Genomic DNA, 23,554 nt, shown 5'->3' with positions numbered 1-23,554 from the left:
TGAAAATCTTGAGAAAAAGGTTCACTATCTTGTTGAAACTATGGACAAGCTTTCAAAAGGAAAGTCAAACTTTGAGAATGTACTAGCATCTCAAAGCTGTGTTTTTGGAAAGGCTGGTTTAGGCTTTAATCCACAGAACAAGCAAGATAGATTTTCAAATTTTTTTTTGAGAAAATCAGAAAAACAACCGATTGTTAAGACGAAACAACCGGTTGTTACATGCTTTTACTGCATGAAGAAAGGCCACTCTGTTAGATTCTGCAAAATTAGAAAATATTATGTTCCTAAAGGTTTTATGAAATGGATTCCTAAGGGATGTGATGTTTCTAACAGCAAAGAAAAGCCAAGTGGACCTAAATTTGTAAGGGGACCAAATCTTGCAACTTGAATTTGTTTATGCAGGAAAAATGAAGAGAAAAGGAAGAATTGAGCCTTCTGATCAAGCTGTTGAAGAAAAAGGTAGTCATTGAAGTTGAATCAATGCTGTGCAAAAGGTCAAAACAGTGAAAAGAAGTTTTCTTGATCAACAAGCAATTGGCTCATTGAAGAAACAACACAAGGATAAAACCTTCCTTTTATTTGTTCTCAATTTCTGTTTCAAAGTTCTTTCTTATGATTAATTGTGTTTTAATCAATGTCAAGTACTTTAATCTATTTCTGTTTATGGTTAAAAATTGAAAAATCAAGTTTTTAACTGCTGCAGAAAAACAACCGATTGTTTCTTCGAAACAACCGATTGTTTTGAGTCTGACAACACTGTGAATAAATTGATTTAACTGATTTTTGAATTTCTAGCCGTTGCAGATATTTTTCAAAGGGAGAATCTTGGTCAAAGGATATGTGTTGAAAGCTGATCACGTTCAGAAAGGATTTACAACAGTCATAAAGGAATATATTCCAAAATCTTGGAAATTCAAGAGCCTTAATGACTAGTTAAAGATCACATGTGAAGACCATGTGATTTTCAGCTTTTTCTGACTTTTTCAGTGCAGAACAGAGTCAAGTCCTCTATCTGAAAATCAGGTACCCATTGAATGAAATTAAATTCAAATTGATTTTCTTTCTGCTATAAAATCAGGTGCAGATTTCTTTCATCAAGAACAACCAATTGCAACATCTCTTGAAATTTCTCTGTGAAGTGAGTTTTTGTCTCTGCTGTCACGGAATCAACCCCTCCCACCTCTAAAAGAGTCAAAACCAGAGCTGTAAGGTTTGGAGGAAGGCTTGAAAGCTGGTTTTCTGGTGACACCGATCTCATTGAGAAGTATAGATATGAAACAAGTGTCAAGAAGATAAACAACCCCAAGGTTGTGTGCTTTGACTGGCTGAAAAGTCAAAAGCTTGACAATGTGAGGAGGCTTCTCAAAGACCAATCACTCAGAAAGTTTCTGGAGCTCAAAGGGAACATATATCCAGATTTGGTGAGAGTTTTCTACACCAACTTGAAGTTTGAGGGAAACAACTTAGTCTCTCATGTGAAAGGTGTGGAGATGGAGATAACCCATGAGGTTTGGGCTGCTGTAGCTGGGCTTAAGTTCTCTGGATTGAGAATCAACAAAGGAAACCTTGGTGTGGTAGAAGATTTCAACAAAATCCATTTCTACAAAAGTTGCTTGAAGAACAAACAATCTCAAGTTAGCACTTGCTCGGTTGGAGGCTTGAAGATTGATGAGAGGTTGCTTGCTCTCATTGTAACTTGGATCCTAACTCCAAGGGGGAGTAATCACTCTGTGTTGACTGAAGAAGATCTGGTTTACATCTTCTGCATCTCCAAGAAAGTGAAGATCAATTGGATTCACATAATCAAGGAACATATGCAAAAAGCCATGAGGTTAGGCGATTACCACTATCCCTATGCTGTTTTAATATCTAAATTTCTACACTATTTTGAAGTTAATCTTGAAGATGAAACTTCTGAGCTGGTCAAGTCAACTCAAGAGTTGAACAATGGATCACTCAGCAAGATGGGCTTCACAAAAATAGGTGGAAAATGGTTAAGTAAGGATGGTGATCATGGTGCCTCGTCAAGTGGTGCTGCTCACCTTGAACAAGATGAACCTGCTGACATGGATGTTCAACATGAAGATCCAGCTGAAGATTTTCAAGATGCAGGTCCTAGTGCTGATGCTGAACATCAAGGAGAAAAAATGCAAACCATGTCTCCTTTTGAAAGACTCATGGTGAATAGGCTAGATACCTTTGCTGAAAATCAAAGGAGCCTTCATGATCTATGTGTTAGCAACTTTCAGAGGATAGACACAAGGTTTGACAACATGGATGCAAGGTTTATGACTCTGGACGAACAGATTGAAGCTGTCCAGAATCAAATCTTTGATCTTCAGTTTGCTGATGAAGAAGACTGAGAGAAAAACAACCGATTGGCCATCGAAACAATCGATTGTTTTTGGCTGTTCTCTTTTCTGGTTTTAAAATTTCTTTCCTTCTGCTATTGCTGTTTTATTTCTGATGTAATTGGAACAATGTTTTATTTTATCTCTTATCTTTGTCTATTTGTGAAGACAAATAGGGGGAGATATATGCTATGTTTCCAATTAGTTTTAAGTTTCTGTTTTCCATTTTGTTAAAAACAGTTTTAGTGATGTTATTTGGTTCTGATATTAGATGGTTCAAGCTTTAATTGGTTATCTGTATACTAACAGAATATCAGAAGTTCAATGTATTACTCAAAGTTCTTTTGCAGGAATTGCTTCAGATTTAATCAAAGAACAACACAAGCATCAGGGATTTGTCTTCATCAAATAGGTGGAGATTGTTGAACCAAGTGGTGTTCAATGTTTTGAAGAATCCAAATCCTTTGAAGGATGATGAAGCCTCTGCTTTGCTTGATGCTGCTGTGTTGGTTTTAGCCTTGTTCTGCGGTAGTTCTTTGTTGTAATCAACCCTTAGATTAAATCTCAAAACAATTAGCATCTCAATTCTATCAAAGCAAAATGTTTTTCAAACTAAGTTGAAACAACTGATTGTTTTGTCGAAACAACCGATTGTTTACACTTAGGTGTTTTGAGAAAGTTTGAAAACTGTTTTTGAATGGTGTTTTTGTTAAATAACAAAACAACCGATTGATTCGAGGAAACAATGGATTGTTTGTTTTAAAACCATAACAGAAAAACTGTTTTCTTTGACTGGGCTTTAAATGCTTTAACTGAATACGCTCTAGTCATTAAATGCTTTGACCAATCAACTTTAAATGCAATTAAGAGTTTGTTAAGATTTGATAACAAACTATATTCTTAGATATATTCTAAACACTGTTTTAATGTTTTAAGTATCTTAAAACAAAGTTTTGATCTAAGAGTTTTTCAAAGAGTTCTGAGATTGCTTAAGAGTTGAGAGATTGATCAAGGTGCTGAATAGGATTCTGCTTGTATTGATTTCAGATATTCATCTGTAACAAGTGTAATCTTTGTAAACTGCTGAACAATTCGTGTGTGTGTTTTGCTGAGATTGGTTGTGTGTTCTTAAGGTGTTCAAGATCAACAATCTTAGTGTTGGCCAATGAGAGTGTGTTTCTTGAGGTGTTCAAGGTCATTCTCTTGGTTGTGGTGTAAGTGATCAAGTGGTGATTTCTTAGTGGATATCCTTAGGGTTTCTGAGAAGACTGGATGTAGCTCTAGTTTGGAGTGAACCAGTATAAACAACTGTTTAAAATCTCTCTATCCTTAACTCTTTAAATTCAGTTTGTTTGTTGTTTGCTGGTATAAACAACTGATTGTTTCGAAGAAACAACCGATTGTTTTTCCTGGTATTACAGTTTTGCTTGCTGTTTTGGCTAACTGAATTGCTGAATCAATTGGTTTCTGAAATAAGTTAATTCTAGCTTTGAAAAGATTGCGAAAACCTCTTTAAACAATTCACCCCCTCTAGTTTAAAGCCATCTTTTCTAACAAGTGGAACATGCTTAGTATGAGTCTTTCGGAAAACATTGAATGTGAAAAGTTACTTTAAATAATTAAAGATACAATTGATAATTCTTGTCATCTTAGATATAAGTGATTGGTGTGAAATTTATTGTAATGTTCTCCAAAAGGAGAATGTGATGTGTGACTAATATGTTAATATATCATGTTATGTTGACTATTTAAATTATTAGTTAACCCTTATATATATATTATATATACATATTATATATATATATATTATAAGAATGATGATTTAATTGTGATTTAGTTAATTTCTAAAATAATTTTTGCAAGCATGGTCTAATTGTGTCTCTAATGAACTTACACAAGCACAAGTTTGAATTGAACTTTTTTATTGGAATAGACTGACTTAATGAAAATTGTTCTTGATAAATATTTTCTCAACAAGTTACGTTTTATGAAAAAAAGGAAGATGCACCATCAAAACTTCATAACATACTTAGTTAGATAAATATATTTGAAAACTTATTTTAAACTCAACTTCTTGATTTAAGTGGTCAAGACAAACACAAATTAAGAAACTAATATAAATCACTTGATTAATGATTCACAAGTGATCAAATCATGATTTTTGCGTCTGGTTAAATGCCACAAGTACAAATTAAATACTTAGTTAAGATATGTTTTGATAAAAAAAAATACTCTCATAGTAAATCTTCTTCTTGAGTTAGTGAAGATGATAATAACATGCAAAGTGAGGGAGATAAGGAAGAGAAAATACACATAACAATTTATATTGGTTTGTTTGTCATAATAGACTACATATAGTTTTTGACCAACAAGTCAAGTTCAACTTGGTAGACTGTTGCTGCAAAGTATATTAAAGTATTCTTAGGGATCATAACCACTCTAGCTAACCACTTGAGTATTCTTAATTCTAGTCACTCCTTTCTTAATGAGTATTCTTGGTCCTAGCCAATCTTAGCTTAATGTGTATTCTTTACTCCAACCACTCCCGGCTTAATCGAGTATTGTTGAATCCAACCACCCACTTCTAACTCAATGAGTATTCTTTAGGCTTTTAACTACTCTTGGTTGACTCCGTGAAAGAGTACTCTTTCCCAAGTCATTCTTGGCTCGACCAAGTAATCCTTACCAAGCTACTCCTCTGAGTATTTTTTTTGCCAAACAACCACTCTCGTCTAAGGTTTGAAGGTTAAGTGTTTAAATGATCAATATATCATTGGGTCTAATCACTAGGGAGGATTGTGATGGAAGAGGGCTAAACACCAACCCAAAGGAGAGCCAAACATCAAGACATATTGGGCCAACTACAAGGGTCATGGCTAAGAGGCTTGATGAGGATTGGAACACTGCTACTGATGGTAGAGAAACTTACCTCTACATGTTCCAAGAGGTCCAAAATCAAGCGTAGCATAGTCTTTAAATTCTTGTCAAAGTAGCATAGGAATTTTCTTTGTAAAATTGTTTAAATTGTAATTAGGTTGAATATTGGCTTCTAAAAACCAACCTAAGTTAGATTAGGGTTTCTAGAAACACCTAATCTAACTAAGGCCGGTCATTTAGACCTAATGGCATCACATGAGACACACCTTGTCACACTTGTCATGTGAGCTACCATTAGGCACCAACTTTCAACTCATTAGGTTTTGAATTTCCCACCAATTTGTTGTCATTTCTGGTCCTCCTTAGCTATAAAAGGAGGAGCCTACCTCATGTTTTCAAAAGATTAATTCATTAGTGAAATGCTGCCAATTTTGTGCCATTCTCACTCTTTGCCTAAAACCTCTTAGGAATAGGCTCTTAATCTTCCAACCGTCATCTTCCAAGTGAGATGGCCTCACAACTCACTCTTCATACTTAGCATGCACCTTCAAGGAGTCCAGCTCTCTACGTGAGATCCTTGTTCCACCATCAATCCATGGAGCTTCCGCAAATTCACTCAAAAACCGCAAAGAAGAAGACACAAATCCATCAGATTGTGTTTGACAATGAATACAAGGTTTAGGTTTTCTGTCCTAGTTCAGATTTTCTTACACTCTAGGAAGGTGTTATGTATTTTGACAAATACAAATTGGATGTTCACTCTTTTAGGTGACTGAGTGAACACTTTTAGTGTTCTTCTAATGACCTATTTTGGTCCATGGATATGGCATTTTCTGTGCTCTAAGTTCCAGGATCTCTTTTATGGAGCTTTGAAGATTGCTCAACATCTAGACATAATGCTCGTATAGTGCAATATTAATTTTCAACATTCTTCTTCTTGATGGTAGGTTTTATATAGGCACTAGAAGAAGATAGTTATTGAAAGACTTTTTATAGTCGTTGAACAACTTCAGTTCTTCTGATGACTTCTCTTTGTCTGTCGAGCTTGAATATACTCATTGCATTTAATGCACTTCATCTTTACATAATGTCTTTGATAGCTGGCAATGCTCATCTCCCAAGGTAGCATAGCCTTTTTCACTAATTCACAATAAAAGTCGACATCGTACACGACAGATATCTAGGTAAGAGTTGAAATGTTCTTTGTGTTAGGAAGTTGGTCAAGAAGACAACTTTAACTGTTTTCCCAAGAGATCATTTGATGTTGACTTTAGCTTTTACCTTTAATGGCAGATGAAGGCAGTGAATATTTCCTGCACACACATATACACAATCACACACTCATCCCCCCTCCACATACACACATATTCACACGGTACAATGTTATTTGTATGTATCGTCTAATCCTATAAGTGTATGGTCTGATCATATAAGGGCTTTGTCAAATGGAGACAACAATAATTTTCGTATAACATAAAATAAACAAATATATGTATTTAAGTAATATGATGTTAGCTTAGTATATGTATCATATGCTCATATCATCTTATCTTATGTACGTTTTATGAGACGCAAGAGAATTTTTTTAATGTTTCATCTATTGGATACAATACTTGCATTTTTCATGATCTGTTGTTGAGCATTTAAAGTCTTATAGACAATGCATGATCATGTTTGAACCTGGGTGTTTTCAATATTTAATCAAGACCCTAGGGTTTGTTTAAGGTTTAGGCTACACACACATTACATTTTAATTTTTTTTCATCATAATTTAAGAAATAATAAAATAATTATTTTTTTATTTAAATATCTCAATAATAAGATAAAATAATAACACTTAATTCTTAAGTCATAAATATTTTTAGTATAGTTAATAATATTTTTAAAAATCTATAAAAACTAATTAAGTCAATTTTAATAAAATGATGAAATTATCCTTGATCAACAAAACTAATAAAACTATTTTGAAGACTCCAAATATTAAAAAAATTCAATGAGTTTATTTTTGTTAGAAATATTTATTTTAAAGTAAAATTTTATGTAAAAGCTGAGATAATTTGTCAAAGATTATAAATAATTAAAGTGAGATGAAGCTTGGGTTGTTTAAATTGAAAAGCTCATAAATGGAAAAGTTAACAATTCTAACTTCACTTCTTTAAAACCAGTATCTATCTAAAACTATTTTCTTGTTCCTTCTCTCTAGATTTCTAAGTTAATCTTCTTTAAAACCAGTATCTATCTAAAACTATTTTCTTGTTCCTTCTCTCTAGATTTCTAAGTTAATCGTTCATTCTTTTCAAGATCCAAACCTACCAAAGTGGAGCTACTAGAGAATAGAAGGTATATGGTCATAAATTTTTTTAGAGTAAGTTTCTTTTCGACCCTCTTTCCCTCGAATTATTTTCAAGAATAATGGTTTTCATCCCTAGGTTGTGTGCTTGCATGTGTAGTCTGATAGGAAAAGATAAATCTCTACTAGTATAGACCACGGTCAAATCTTCAATTTGATTATCAAGGTTTTTTTATGGAAAGGTTGGAGGTTCCTATGTGAATCAAGTACTGTTGTTGTTTGGGAGTAACTAGATTTTCAGGTAAGGGAAACTATTATTACTTGCTTTTCAAAATGAGTTAGAGGTAAATGTTTACGTTGGTGAATGATTATTGAAATTTTATCCTTTAGTTGAGCTTGAACTTGGAAGATGTGTAGAACATTTGAGTTTGGAAGAAATTTTGATGAATGTTAGATTGTATTATATAACAAATTATTTTAGGTGTGATAGGTTCATCTTGATATCTAATTGTTTTATTTAGGATTGTATAATTGAGTTTGGTCTTGTTAAATTTGATTTTCTTAATATGAATTTCGAAGTCATGTTTTAGGTAGTTGATGTTGTCTAGTTTGAGCAAGTAAGTGCGAGGAGAGTTAATTTACTTAGTTTTATTTCAATTAAATTTGTAATGTTGATGAAAGTTGAAGATTTGTTGATATTAATATTAGGTTGGGAGTTGAATTTGTATATGAATTATAATATTGCGTTATTAATTTGGGAATGACTATTTTTTTGTGAACTTGATTCTTAAACCTGGAAAATTTGATGTTGGATGACAATGTTTCTAGTAAAATGTTTTGGTTTTAATATGGTCTTAGTGGTAACTGTTTTGCTGTTGTTTACTTTTCACTTGAGTTTAGGTTGTTATGCTATATTGAAATTTATGTCAAATGTGTTAATTTTATTGTAGATTAAAGTGCCAATTTGAGATGTTTGAGAACTTCAGAACTTTGCAGAACTCATAATTTTCTATATAAATCTACTAAGCGACTTCCTCAACCACCCAACAAATTTGAGGCACTAAATAAGTGGGTTTTGTTGTAACTTATCACCTTAGCTTTCTTTGAGCTTGATTGGATGAGTGAAACTTTGTATAACTTATTATGTTTAACTGTTGATGTGGAATGATTTATGTTTTATTAGTTGTTCTTTAAATAGTGATGCAATATAATGAAGAGAGCATGATATCTGATGTGAAAACTCTGTTAAATATTGGTTTATTTTTATTTAAATATTTTTATATTCATATTTTTAAATTGTTGTGATGAAATTATGAGTATATTTTACATGTCTTTCTTTAACGCTTACAGGTAGATAGTTTGTGAGAATTGACTGATGTTATGACCAAGTATTATTTAAATGATATATATGTATATATGTAAAAATGTAAGGTCACAAATCTAGGATGATATGTCAATCCTCGATTATTTGGTGTATTAAGTAAATCAACTTACAATGTAACATAAATCCCATTGCTTCACTACTAGTATAAGTCGCACACTAAGATATCGGTTGGTAAGAAGCTATGAGGGTTCTTGCATATTGTGACACGTGTATGTGGCTTAAGTTGTAATGAAATCATTGTTAGGGTCAAATTACAACACCCTAGGATTTTGATTAAGTGTTGAAAATAGTTAAGTGTAAAACATGGTCACACTTCGTTTGTAAGACGATTTGTTTAAACAACAAATCATGTAAGACACAATTGTTTCGTCTTATAGATAATACAACACTTTGCAATCTAATTTTTCGTCTGACATATCATAAATACGTTCATATGATAAGCCCATAGAAGTAAGTTAACATCATACCTCACAAAAATATACATGCTTATTTTATGTTTTAGGAATGTCTGTGACTTCTGTTTGCCAAAGGGATCCATTAAAGATGCAAGCTAAAACATCAAGATCTCTTGGAGTTCGGACTAAAGTTGTTTTTCTTCTAAAATTCCTTAATACTAAACATTGAAAACTTTGGAAAGACTATCTGCTTCATACGACATGATTAGAAAAAACAAATAAAGACACACTATCCAAGAAGAAGTGATAAGCACATCCTGAAAATTTTATATAAAAGAATAATGAAGCATTTAATGGTTCATGGATTACATTTAATGAATCCTACTTAAACAAGCTCGTCATATGCAAAAGAACATCCAAAAAAGTTGAATTTCCTCAACAGTAAAAAAACAAATTCACAATGACCACTTCTCTCAGCCTATATAAAACAACTGTTGACTTATGTTTAGAAGGTATTTTATGGATTTGAAAATATCTTCCGAACTTTACAATTCAAAATATAAATCTAAAAAATATTTCGAACTCTACAATTCGAAATATAAAATTATATTTTGAATTGTACACTTCACAAGGTATTTTTGAATTCAGAAAATACCTTTCAAATTCTACAATTCGAAATATAATTTCGTATTCTAAATTGTAGTGTCCAGATATATTTTCTGGATTTGAAAATATCTTTCAAACTCTATAATTCAGAATACAAAATTATATTCTAAATTTTAAAGTTCAGAAGTTGTATGGAATATACAATTCCGAAATGAAAAAAAAAAACCCAACACTTTTTTGTCGAAGGGTAATGTTGGAGTTAAAAAAATTATGAAGATGCAGGAAAAAACGATGGAGGTGCAGGAAGTAAATGCCGAAAAAATTTAGGGTTATTGTTGGGTTCTGGGCCCATTGGATAAAAAGTCCAAAAATTAAAAAAATAGGTTATTTACTGAAAAGTAAAACTTACAGTTGCTCGTTGAACCATTAATCAGTTTCCAAGTAGACGTGTATGGTATTGTGAATCAGGTAGAAAAATCCTAAATAGTTTCCTGTATAGTTTATATTAAGGGCTTATGGGGTTTTGAGACTCTCATCGATTTTCATCAAATAATCTCCCAATTAAATATAAAATTTTCTTTGGTTTAGTTTAAATTTAATGTAAAATCTAAACTAAAGTAAATCAATATTTTAGAGTTTGGTTTGGATAAGTTTTTTATTATACAAATTTTAAATAGTTTTTACAAAACAAAATTATAAAATATTTTTTCATAAAAAATTATTAATATTTTATGATAAAAAATATTAAATAGAGAAACTATTAACTATTATTCATAATTTTAAAATTTTCTCTTATATATAAATTATGTTATACCTAAGGTTTATTAAAGATAAATGTTAGATAAATAAATAATATTTTTTTTCATAAATAAGTTATATATATTTATTCTTTATTTTTATTAGATCTCTCCAAAATTTTATTTTCTCTAAATTCTTTCTATGTTTAGAGAATAATTAGGATTCTATTGTGTTGTTAGAATATAATACTAAGAAGGTAATACAATACTAAGGAGGTAGTAAAGTAAGGATCAGATTTGGTTGATCATATCCATGATTTTGATAAGTAGTTTGTTTCGTACTAAGATTTTAACTTTTTTTTTCTTGAGGTGTTTCATAAATGAGAGATTATGTTAGTGTAAAGTTTGATATTTGGAGATTGTTACTAAGTGGATAGGATTTTAAAAAGAGAAAAAAAGAAGAAGAAATAGTTGATAGTAAGCACACTACCTCAAATGTAAATGAAGTTAATTATTAGATTTACTCAATAGAAAATTAATTATATAGGGATAATAATAAATTGGGAAATTAGACATATTATGATAATGCATTAATTAACTAGCGTAAAATGGAAGAACCTAATATGAGAAACACCCACAAATAACGATGTTTCTAAACATTATTGTTGATGTTTGATCAATGATATTTTAGAAAACTTATTAACTTTAATATGAAAGTTGCATTAAAATAGTTGTCGTATCTCCAATATGTACTTTGAGCGCATTTCTTCATTCATCTCTTTTGTAAACGTCGTTACAACTCTATTATTACTTTCACATATTGCATTTGTCATCAACTTTAAATTTGTATCACATATACAACAATGATTCTCACTATGAATTGTCACTGCAGGTTGCATATACAATAATAATTTACAAAAGAATAATAATTGTAGGTAATATAAATGACAATGGTTTGAGCTGTCGTAAAAAATCTCAATTTTCAACAACGATTTAATCAATAATGGTTATAGAATCGTTGTTATAATGCACTTTAAATTGTAGTTAAAGAATTATTTTCCAATGGTGATTTTGTGTGATATTGTGAGTAATTCAAAAGCAAGAATTCATCTCGTATGTTGTAAAGCTTGTAAAACCTATAATATGTTCAACATAGAAGTTTTGTATAAAAAATGTATGTTTTGTTATCTATTGAGCTTTCTGATCTAATATCAATCAAGTGATGACATACCACTGAAGAAACATCCAAGAGATAAGTCACGATTACATGTATCACTCATTATTGCTCAAGTGATAGGGTGTGCAACTTAGGTAATAGTTTGTAGCTTTAAGAGTGTTGGAGCTGAAGCTTGTGCTAAATTGTATTTGTTGAATCCAACCTTCATGAAGAAAAGAAAACTTTGTTTTTTGTGTGTGTGTGTGTCATCTATTTGTATTATTTCTTCTTGATGTTAAAGTGATATTTTATATGTTACTAAAAAAAGTGGTTATAACTTATTTTGGTAAAGAAATTTTAACTAGTTAAAATGGTAGTTAAATTTGTTAACTGTTCTTAGCTGAAGTTCTTTTGAACTACAATAAGTACTTTAATAGGTTAAATTGTCGAGTTAATAAATTAAAATTAGTTAGAACTTTAAGTAGTTTTGGTAAAGTGATTTCAATTTGTTCAACTGATTTTCTAATAGATTGAAATCATTTATTCTCTCAAAAGGATTTATCAGTTTGTTTTAACATGTTGAAACTATAATTCAATCTGTGTATTTCACTAATAACTGAAATCAACATATTATTTTGAAGTTTTAATTTGTTAAACCTAATAGATACTTCTATATAACTTTCATTCTGAAAACATTTTAGAATTGAATGAAATTTTGATTTTTTTTTAGAGAAAGAACTTTTTCAAAGAGTTATAATCATGAGATTGAGAGTTGTGTTCTTGTGTTCAAGAAGAGTTCACCTGATTTAATTCTTGGTTTAAGTGCAATGAGCTGAATTAGGTGATATTTTTCTTGTATTATGTTTTTTTGGGTAGATTGTAAGTTGTTTGGCTAAATAAGGTGTTCAGTGTAGGTTTTGTAATAGGGTTTTGCAGAATTGTAGTGAACCAGTTCTTGTAGGATGCAAGAATTTGGTTCTTGATCCTCTAGTAATGTGTTATTGGAATGTAAAGTGTGAGCATATATGGTGTAGCTAAGCAACTGGATGTAGCTTTTGATAAAAAGTGAACCATTATAAAATTATCATGTCTTTCTCTCTTTCTTGATCTTTTAATTCTTGCCTTAATTCGTTGTTTGTTATAATCTTAGTAGATCAATATGTTAAATGGTTAACCCTGAAACTTTTAATATGCTGATTCAGTGAAGTGAGTTTTTCAAAAAAAGTAAAATTTCTAAATCTGTGAAAACTTTTCAAAGCTCAATTCACCCTCTTCTTCTTGAACTTTGCCATGTTATTTCTTACAAAGAGAGAAAGACTAGGATGAATGATGAGAATAATTTCATTCACACTTTAAAGCTTTAATAATACATTTTTAGACTTTAATCATGAATAAATCTAGTATATTAATTGAGATTCATCTAATTGGAATTATTTTGGTCTCAACTGTTATTTATGTTAATCTTGTGTTTTAGTCGCAGTAGACGATCTAATTTTTCTCATGGAAATGTCTAACCAGATGATCTGATAGAACTGCAGTCCACTCACACAAAATTCCAAGTTGCTTCTTCGAATGAAAACGGGAAACAAAATCTGAAATAAAGAATTAGAGAATTAAATATGAAAATATCTCAGAAAAAGAATTGGGATCAAATCTTCTGCAGGGATATTCTGTTGAATTTCTAAAATTGAAAATCCCTTGTTAAGCACAAAAAAAATAGAACAAATATCATTCAAAGATATTGTTCAAGAGAAAATCTTTTTCAAATATCTCTCGCAATAACACTATGTTTAATTATAATGAATGCACAAATCTGAACAAAGTTTGAAAAAAAAATATTTGAAAGAGAAAGCGAAAATCAAATATGGAATTGATCTGGAAATAAGATATTTGCTTGATAATTTGAAACAGAGAAAGGAAAAACTTGGTAATTGTAAGACAATATCCTAAGGCAGATTCTGATTTCGATTTTGAGCAAAGAAAATAGGATTATAAAAGGAACGTTAGGGTCACATTTTTGGGCATCACGTTCCATAGCCGCACAACACACTCTAACCTTAGTTTTATTTCCTTTTTGTATTTTTCTTTTTTTCTTTTGCCTCCATATGAAAGACTAAAACCTTTTGAATTGATTCACTTGTGATTTCTCATTGAATTTCTGTTAAATAAAGTTTTGTTCTTCAATTTTCTGTAGCACATTATAATTTATTTTTTATAAAGTTTTTGTCAAAGGAATTGTTTTTGAACGCTTGTTTAGAATTCAACTCTTTTATTTAATTAGATTTCTTGGTTAGTTCCTTTACTTCTACTCAATCACTTGTTCGCTTAGTTTGAGTGGTAGAAGATAAACATATGACAAGTGTATACACTTGAAACTAGTGAGATACTAAATACATTAGTAAATGCTTGTTTTGCAAATAAGATTTGGTTGAATTTGATTGACATTTAATTGATTAAGTTTGACATCTGTGTGAGAGATAAAGGATTATAATCTTAGGATAAACCATTCCCTTTACTTTATTGTTATTGCTAATTTTTATTGCTTGCAGATAGGTTCTGAACATTGTTTCACTATATTCACTATTGAATTCGTTAGGAGTCAACTTGGTGTTAGAGAGTCTATCATTGCGATAGATAGTCTACACTGAAATCTTTTTAATTTGACTGCTAAACTAAAACTATCAATGACTCTCTCTCTTTTGAAATAAATGATGTTTAAGTGACACTATTATTGCTTAAACATTAAGTCTTAGTGGTGGTACATGAGTTTCTGAAACATATGAGATCATGCAACTATGTGTTGACACTTGAATAATTACACAATAGCACAAACACTAATCAAATGTAGAAAATTACAATATTCCATTGAGATATGGTTAAAAAATTTCTACATCTTAGTTGAAAGTGATTGAGTTGTAATTTGTTGTGTATGTGTGTTGCATTGCTAGTGTTGTTCCTGCCGGTTGACCAGATTGTGGTTAGTGCGTTGTTGCGACTCGCGTATCAAAGAATCCCTCGTTCTTGACTCCAGATCTTCACCCTGCACTGCCGTGAGTACATGAAACACAGAAGAACAAAGGGCGCTCTAGCGGCCGTTTGCACTTCGACGCCCAAGTCAGTAGGCAGAAAACACCATGTACCTCCGTATCGGAACACCGTAACTGCGATGTTCTGAAGGCACGTAACTGTATTCTAACGAACTTCTCTTTGGTGCTCAAATCACTCGTGCGTACAGTGTGTAAGCATGCAAATGATTAGAACGTACCTCTCTAAGCTTTCAGAAAAGCTTATATACCTTGGGTTTCAGTGCTTACTGCCAAGTGGCTTCTCTGACTTAAGCGCAACTCCACGTGGAAGGCCTTACGACGCTGTAACCCAACTTAGGGAAATCCCAGCGTGTAAGTCTTCCTTCCTCGAAGTGCATCCAGCGCAAGGAGTGACTACCTGAGTGCTAACTCATGCGCCCCAGCCTCTAGTCACTCGCCTTGGGTGTGTATCAGCCTTCCTCTCATACCATGCACGTGGATTACCCCTGGGGCGTGGCCCTCTCCGGGTCGTATCTGTCCTAGGGATTACCCCTACACCTCATGCATGAGTACTTCACGAGTCAGGTTACTCCCTACTGGTACTGGGAATATGGCCTTGAAGCCACCCGGGGCCCAAGGCCCACACCTGGCGACGCCCATACCTGGCGACGCCCATGCATGGCGATGCTCAAAGTGGTCAACACACTAACTTTCCTCCTTGGAGCCCCTTGGTGGGTTCCACCGTATGTTTGACTTTGGTCAACGCCCGAGGACGGGTCGGTACAAGTGTTATATGATTACCATATGTATATGTATCTTATATTGTGTGATGATTCAATTTAAATTAACTTCCTTTCTATATTATTAGGTGATACCTAGTACGAGAGTAAATAATGTTGTGAGAAAGCAACTATAAAATGATAATGATATATTATAATTGAGCATTGGTGAAAGATTAAATGAGCGCATGAAGTTGTTCCAGTGCATAACTCAATTGAAGCATTATAGGTATGATTGAACTATGCAATTTTTGTTTTTCGATTTTCATGTTTGGTGAATGAATTTTCTGGTGCAATTCATACATGTGTGGTAGCTGATTTAGCATTATTTTAAATATGTGATTTGAAGCATTTGATGGAAGGATTGAATTAGATTGCTGTCACTTGAATTTGGTTTGAAGTAGATAATGTGTTTAAGAAATTGCTTTAAAGAAAAAAAAATTGTTGATTGACCTCTGCTGATAGTTCGTAGTGGCACAATTTTAATTTTCAGATTTTAGAACTACTGAAACAACAATTAGAGGTCTTGTTATTTTCCTTGATTAAATTGCTAAAATTCTGATGCACAAATTCTTAGGGAACCAACAGATTATGTGTCTTTGTAATTGCTTATGAAAGTGATGTGCAGTAATTGGAGGTGATTCACTAGTTTTCTAGTTTTGGTTCCAAATAGTATTTTTGGCATTTTTCATTAGCTCAGTCTTGATTTTTACAACATGGTTTGCCCAGGCACTTCCAATCATCAAGTCAGTTGTTCAAAGAGCCATATTTCGTGAACGACATATGGGAGCATCTTTACTGCTTTTGCACTTTCATGCCTGCTTTGTTAGTATGAGTTGCATGCACACGTTGTAATCCTTTCATGCATGCTATAATCCTTAGTTCATATCACTAATCTATATTAGTTTTCTATAGTTTCTCACGTTGAAAGTTAAACATCTCCAACAAAAAATTTACAATATGAAGCATTGCAGATACTCCAATAATGATCTGATAGCATGTGTGTGTCTTGCAAATGATACTCTTATCCAACCTTGCATCCAATTATATACTATGAAATTTAGTCGATGTGGGATCTCCAACACACCTCCTCATGACGAGAGTAATAGATCGTGCATGCGACAACATATTATGGGTGCAGGTGACACGATATGTCCAACAAACACTCACTAGGATAGACTCAAAATAGCTCTAATACCACATTAAGAAATGGACTTTAAACCTAACTCAATCCCAAAAAACCGGCTTATGAGGTGAGGTTTTCACCCACTTATATACTATGGAATGCTGTAATCTCTAGTCGATGTGGGATCTCCAACAATTATAATTTATATATTCTAAATATCTATTTCTTAAAATTTAAGTTTCATGAATAAACACCTACTATGTCTAAACTACTAGTATTATGGAATTATAATGAAGAAAATGTATAGTTGAGGATACGATGTTCCCTCTCTACACAAAACTAATAACAAGGACATTAGTGACGTAATAGCATCTTGAACTGTATTACTTAATGGTTCCTTGACTTAAAAAAATTGTGTTAGTTAATGATTTTTTGACTTGAAGAACCGAAATCTTGAAAAATTTCACCTGAGAGATAATGTGGCATGTGACAAGAGGTGTTAAAGATGAACATTTTGTACAAGAGGTGTTAAAGATGAACATTTTGTACAAGAGATGAATGTTTAACATTAAAAAATTATTATTCAGTTTCAACCACCATAAAAAATATACAATTTTAAGTCACTTCAAATTCGTTAAAGTTTCTTTCACCGGAATAAAATTGGGAGGCACAGTGGAAATCACAACATATTTTTATGTGAAGCTATGTATAAGTTGCTTCCATCAGAAATGTCAATGCACTGTTGAAATTGTATTTTAGAATTCATTTATCAAAAAATTCTTTTACTTGCTCCTCTTATTTAAGATATATATGGTTGAGAGACGATTTAAATCACTTAGCTAGATTGCTTTTTTGATATGCTTGAAGTTTTTAAAATGTTTGTAGTATTGATTGGAAATGACCTTTTTGATGACTTTCTAAATTGATCATTGGTTGTTTTGTTTGTTTGAGAGAAAAAGAAAATAACTTTAAAAATTACTTCTCTGACCCTTGCTAACTCTTGTTTTCCTTGTTTCAGGCTGACTTGATTGATCCAGCTGTGATGGGAACTCTTAATATTCTCAAATCATGTGCAAAATCACTATCTGTGAAACGAGTTGTCTTCACCTCTTCTATAGCTGCAGTGGTATATAATGAAAGACCTAAAACTCCTAAATTAGTAGCTGATGAGACATTGTTTTCAGATCCACATGTCTGTAGGGAATTAAAGGTTTGGAATATTTTTTGCTAAAATTTATTTAGGTGGAATTAAAGGTGTTTTTGAAGTGGTTTGATCAAAGCTGGGAATTGAACGATATGTTCTTTTCATCTAAAACAACATTTATGTATAAATACGAACAACATAAATGTGTGTTTGCTAATCATGAATGTAAGACATGTTAATATTAATTCCAAGGGTGGGGGATATTTACACTCCATACGTTCACTACAAAAAGAAATTAATTTTAACGAGGTTATATTTGGTGTTACCAGCTGTTTTAACCCTTGTTAAGTGTGTTACCCGCGATTTGTTTTTCCCTTAGAAGATCCAACATTGCTAAGTGATTACCGACGGTTTCTACGAACTCCAGAAAAATAATCACTTTCCGACGGTTTTGAAACCCCTGCTATTCCCGACTGTTTGAAAACCTCCACTATCCTCGATGGTTTGAAAACCCCCGCTATTTCCGACGGTTTGAAACCCCTGCTATTTCCGACGGTTTGAAACCCCCATTATTCCCGACGGTTTGAAAATCCCCGCTATTCCCATCAATTTGAAAACCCCCACTACTTCTAGGAGGTGTATATATAAAAAAGTAGGTGATAAATAGTAAAAATGTTAAACCAGAATAGTCCAACGATTTTCTCAGACCCTTGTTCTTCTTCTACCACCTAACATTAATACATTACTATCCTTCAACTTTTTTATTATTTACTTTTCAATAATTTCGTATTAATACCAAATAATTATATTGATATAAGAAATACATATTACTTACTAAATTATTCATCTTATTCATTAAGATTTATTTAGTAACAAGTGTTAGAATAATGAACATAAAAATTTATGTTTGATTCTTATTATAAATAAATAAATTTATTATATTGATAATTTTTATCAAACAAAATTTATGAAAATAAACAAAGTTGTCATTTAAAAAAATTTAAATAATGTTTTCTTTTTTAGCTAATGAAGATTTACTTATATTTAAAAGGAACCTATTTTACATTGATATTTTTTTTAACAATGAATACAAGTATGTGTATTTGTGTGTCTAAGGAGTTGCACTCAATTAATATTAGTCTAGGAAAGGAAATAGTTTTTACTAAAAGGTTTGTTTGGATAAATTTTTTTATACAAGAGAAAAAAATAAAATGAAAAAATGCAATAGGATTTTTAATAAGCTAAGATTACCTTACGAAAAAACAAATAAAATAAAATAAAATTAGACAAGTTAATATAAAAACAAAAAACTTGAGAAGTTTATTCAAATAAACCACATATGGATGATACGTAGAACTTACAATCCTGGACCACAATTACAATATCTATATCATAACAAATTATGAAACTTTAAAAGTCTATTCATAAAGATCAAATTTCCAAACCAAAAAAAGAACATATGATAAACTCTTAACCCCTCACAATTTTGAATGCATCTAGTGCAGCTCCTGTATTTGAAAGAATTAATAATCCTCCCAGCTCAAGAAATGCCTACAAGACAATGAATCTTTTTAAGAACAAACCAAAAGTTGAAGCTAGATCAAGAATATTAGTCTAATTATCAATTTCTCTTTTGGCAACACCAAAGGAATCAATTCAAAATCTATTAAATTTTAATTAATGAAATTATATACCAAGAAATGAAGAACTGCATCATAAAAAGAAAGAGCTAACAACAATATTAATTAAAAAAAAAAACAAAAAAGAGCAAATGACATTTTTTATTCAAATATATCTAGTCTCATATTTAGAAAAAAAAAATACTAAATACCTACAATTAAAATAAACAATATAACTGTTCTACAACACAATAATCATCTAGAGTTTAATCCTTAATTTAATAGAGTTAAATATTAACAAATAAAAAAATATATCTTAAATTAACTTTCCTTACATCACAGAGTATTTTTCAAAGGGATTATCTTTTAAGAAAAAAATTTAAAACAAAGACACCTAGATATAAAATAAAATAAAAATTAAACCATTTGAAAACAAAGAAAGAAAAGAGGACTTAGATTTTAAATAAAACATAAAACCTATCTTGATAAAGAAATTGTTTAATTATTATAATTCTCCTTTTCATGACTTCAAAAAAGAAGCAAATTGTGCATGGACCTCAATTTGGGAGGGGCTGAACTGTAGAGTATTTAATACATCAAAAGAAAATTACAAATACAAATTCTTAAAGAATACATACAAATATACAACTGTAAGGAGCAATACCTGTGTGTTGCAGCACCACCGACAAACAATTCCAGAGCCCATTTTGAAACCTTCAAGCAATTTCTGTTAACCAAAATGTGATTGTTAACAGGATTATGCAATCGCTAATCCCGTGAGGATAAGACGTTGGATTAACAAAATGATTATCATCAGCAAGGAGTGATATAACAATATAACCTGATAAATACATATAAATGAAAGGGTGTAGGTAGTAACATTAACTCTTACTAGATTTCGAATTTGATGCTTTTCTGGGGAGTTCAACTTTACTTACAGTGACCTAGTAATAACAGTTTATTAGAATTAAGCCAGAAAAAAAATATTTAGTTCAAAACAGTTCACCCACAACCATATTATCCTAACTCAAGAGTGACAAATGATAAAGGTAGAGATACAAACTTCTTTTTCATCTTCAACAAGTTTTTCTTATGGGGTAGAACAGCCACAAAAGCATTCTTATAAGTATTTGAACGGCTCATCCTTTTTTACGACCTTAATAACAGTTGGAGGCATATGAGTTTAGAGAGAGAGAGACAGAAGAACACATAACAATTATCAAAGAAACTATCAATTCATGGAATCTATGAGTTTGAGACCATAACTACATAAACCACCGGCTAAATGAAAAATACATGAAACTACATGTTATGTTAGAGCCAAGATGGCTTAGCTTCTAAATCAAGGGAAACGTCGTTTCCACTCCAATCTTCCAAACCTCACGTGACTTCTATTTCCATTCTTTTATATAATATACTTTTATTTACTTTCTATACATTACAATTATAATCTTGCTTTTCACATTTTTTATAATTCTCAATTTCCCTCATTTTATCGAACTTGGAAGATTAAAACACGGGAAAAATTCACAAATTATAAAATTATAAGATCCAAAATCATCATTTTTAAATATAAAGATTAATATTAATTGTGACTTGAAATAGAAAAGTATCTGTTTGAAATTACAACTTGACACAGTATTCAATTGAGTTTCTGATATTTCCTACACTATCCAACAGAGGTCTAAGCAGATCTGTGGAAATTTGTTCATTTTCTTGTAAGATCAAGGTCAGGAAGAAACAGGCAAAGACATATTCTCAAGCTCTAACCCTAAAAATCTCAATAAATGCTGAAATATTTCAATGACCAGATCATTACATTCAAGGTTCAGCATGACCAAACATATAATATGACCTTATGGACATTATCAAGTATGGTAATAGTTTTCTCATAGCCACGGCCAGATAAGTGAGAAAACTTCAACAACCATTTATAATATAAACTACATTATCTTCCAAAATCCATTATTAACAAAAAAGAAAAAACAATCCCCTAACATAACCCGTTAACACTGGTTCTTCATCAATGGAGAATGTGAACCTTCAAACATATAATAACTATTCTAATTAACTCATAAAAAAATAATAACAATCTTTGTTTCATTCCGTAAAACAAATGCGAACCAATTTTCCTCAAATAAAACCCTCATGAACATTAACAGATACAAGTCAAGCAAACACGCAGTTATAGAAAACTCATTAAATTGATAACTTCAGAAAATTTATTCTTGTGAAACATACGGGGAATTGCATGGGGAGAGACTTGAGTTTGATTTTTGAACGGGAATCATCGAAAGGTGGAGTTTTGGGAGCTCGACGAACCAACATCGTAGCTAACCAAATTCACCAGCAATATCATCATAAGACTCTTATCGAAAACCCTCACATTCTCGTTGTGTCCCTTCACACTCTTCCTGGCATGCAACACTGCCACTCTTTTCTTCCCGAGATCGATGCAGCAACAATTTCCTGCAATGGAAGCCAAACCTGAAGGATTGCAGTAGTGAAGCTGAGCCAAATTCAGGTACGTGTTCCCGGAGATTCGTGAACACCTCCTCCCCTTAACACTCTGAGTCTTCTCCTTCGGATACACCTTTCCCATTCTCTTGCTCCCACACTCAACCGAACCTAAAAATAAAGGAAAGAAAATTAAAAAACAAAGATTAAGAAGATGAAGAAGAAGAGAAAGAGGAGAAAGAGATGGTTTCTATAGGATGATAGTGAAAATCGAAGGTGAAACAGAGAGGGAAAGAAGAGAATGGGGCTAAAATAATGCTTACAGTTGGATCAAACTGAACACCTAGATTGACATAATAGAGCATCGTTGCACATTAGGTTAAAAATAAAGAGACCCCAAGAGGAAGGTGAAAGAAAAGAGATTAATATTTTACTTTGGCTCATTACCAGAGGTTTGAAAAATAACCTCTACAAAGTGTGTGTGCCTTTAACAGAGGTTTTGATAACATCTATTATCATTATTCTTTACTAGATGTTACACTGACGTCCACTAATAAACCCCATTACTTTTCCAAAGAGAGTAAAAATCACTTTTCAATAATACTGAAGTGTATGTCTTTCCTAAATGTTACAATAACATGGCCTGAAACAGTCTTGCATTGTTATATTAACTTAAATTTTATCTTATCTGTTCCTCAAAAAAGTAATGTGCATGGCTCAATTATAGGATTTGTGATGGATCAGTTCTGCTGGATGACACCCCAAATTTCACAGGGGAGAAGACTACACTACCAAACATGGCTCTATTAGAGGTTTGGAGGTGGTTGATGATATCAAAGCAGCGGTTGACAAAGCTTGCAAACGTCCTGTGGTATCATGTGCAGATATCTTGCTGCTCGTGATTCTGTTTTCATTGTGAGTGTCGACACTAGTCATACTGATCTTAATTCTATTCTCACCTTTTGGAACAAATAAATTATGAAAGAGCTAGAAAGTGAATTAGATTGGTAATGTAATAAAAAGAAAGAATGGACTTGACCTTTAAGATCTCGTAGCTCTTTCTGGTGCACACGCCATTGGATTTGCACAATGCTACCTATAGGAACAGGATCTACAATGACACCAACATAGACCCCTACTTTGCATCTTCTTTGCAGAGCACATGCCCTAAAAGTGGTGGAGATAGTAATCTGGCACCGTTGGATCGTGTCACTCCCTCAAGAGTTGACACTTCATAGTACACTGGTTTGCTAACTCAAAAGGGTCTCCTTCATTCTGATCAAGAGCTCTTCAAAAAAGATGGCAGTGAAAGTGACTCTTTGGTGAAGCTGTACAACAGTAATCCTTTTGCTTTTGCAAGAGATTTCAAAGCTTCCATAATCATGATGGGGTAACATGAAGCCTCTTACTGGGAATGCTTGAGAGATCAGAGTCAATTGTAGAAGAGTCAACTAATCCTTCCAATTTTAACTTTCGAGGTTAATGTGCTATCATACTCTCCTTTTTTTCAATTCTATTTACCTTAGATATGTTTACAGAATTAATCATCTCATCATGTTTTAATTAGGGTCATTATTCTGCATGCTCTTCATTATCTCCATACTTTA

General features: G+C 32.0%; 1 long non-coding RNA gene and 1 pseudogene across 2 annotated transcripts; one reads left to right on the top strand and one right to left on the bottom strand.

Annotated features, from left to right (window-relative positions):
* Window positions 1–1,964: 1,964 nt before the first annotated feature.
* On the top strand, window positions 1,965–23,402 carry LOC137833344 (peroxidase RIP1-like; annotated as a pseudogene).
* LOC137833033 (uncharacterized) lies at window positions 19,247–22,315 on the bottom strand. Of its 2 annotated transcripts, XR_011084654.1 has the most exons (4): window positions 21,732–22,315; window positions 20,383–20,434; window positions 20,155–20,217; window positions 19,247–19,422 (listed from the first exon to the last, which is right to left on the bottom strand). It is a non-coding gene; the product is annotated as an uncharacterized lncRNA (long non-coding RNA). The 2 variants fall into 2 exon arrangements; XR_011084653.1 differs by lacking the exon at window positions 20,383–20,434.
* Window positions 23,403–23,554: the final 152 nt, after the last annotated feature.

Source organism: Phaseolus vulgaris, chromosome 6 (genome assembly GCF_000499845.2).
Source record: "Phaseolus vulgaris cultivar G19833 chromosome 6, P. vulgaris v2.0, whole genome shotgun sequence".
NCBI classification, from domain to species: Eukaryota; Viridiplantae; Streptophyta; class Magnoliopsida; order Fabales; family Fabaceae; genus Phaseolus; species Phaseolus vulgaris.
The sequence above is the reverse complement of the archived record's forward strand: the minus strand, read 5'-3'. Positions and strand labels throughout refer to the sequence as shown.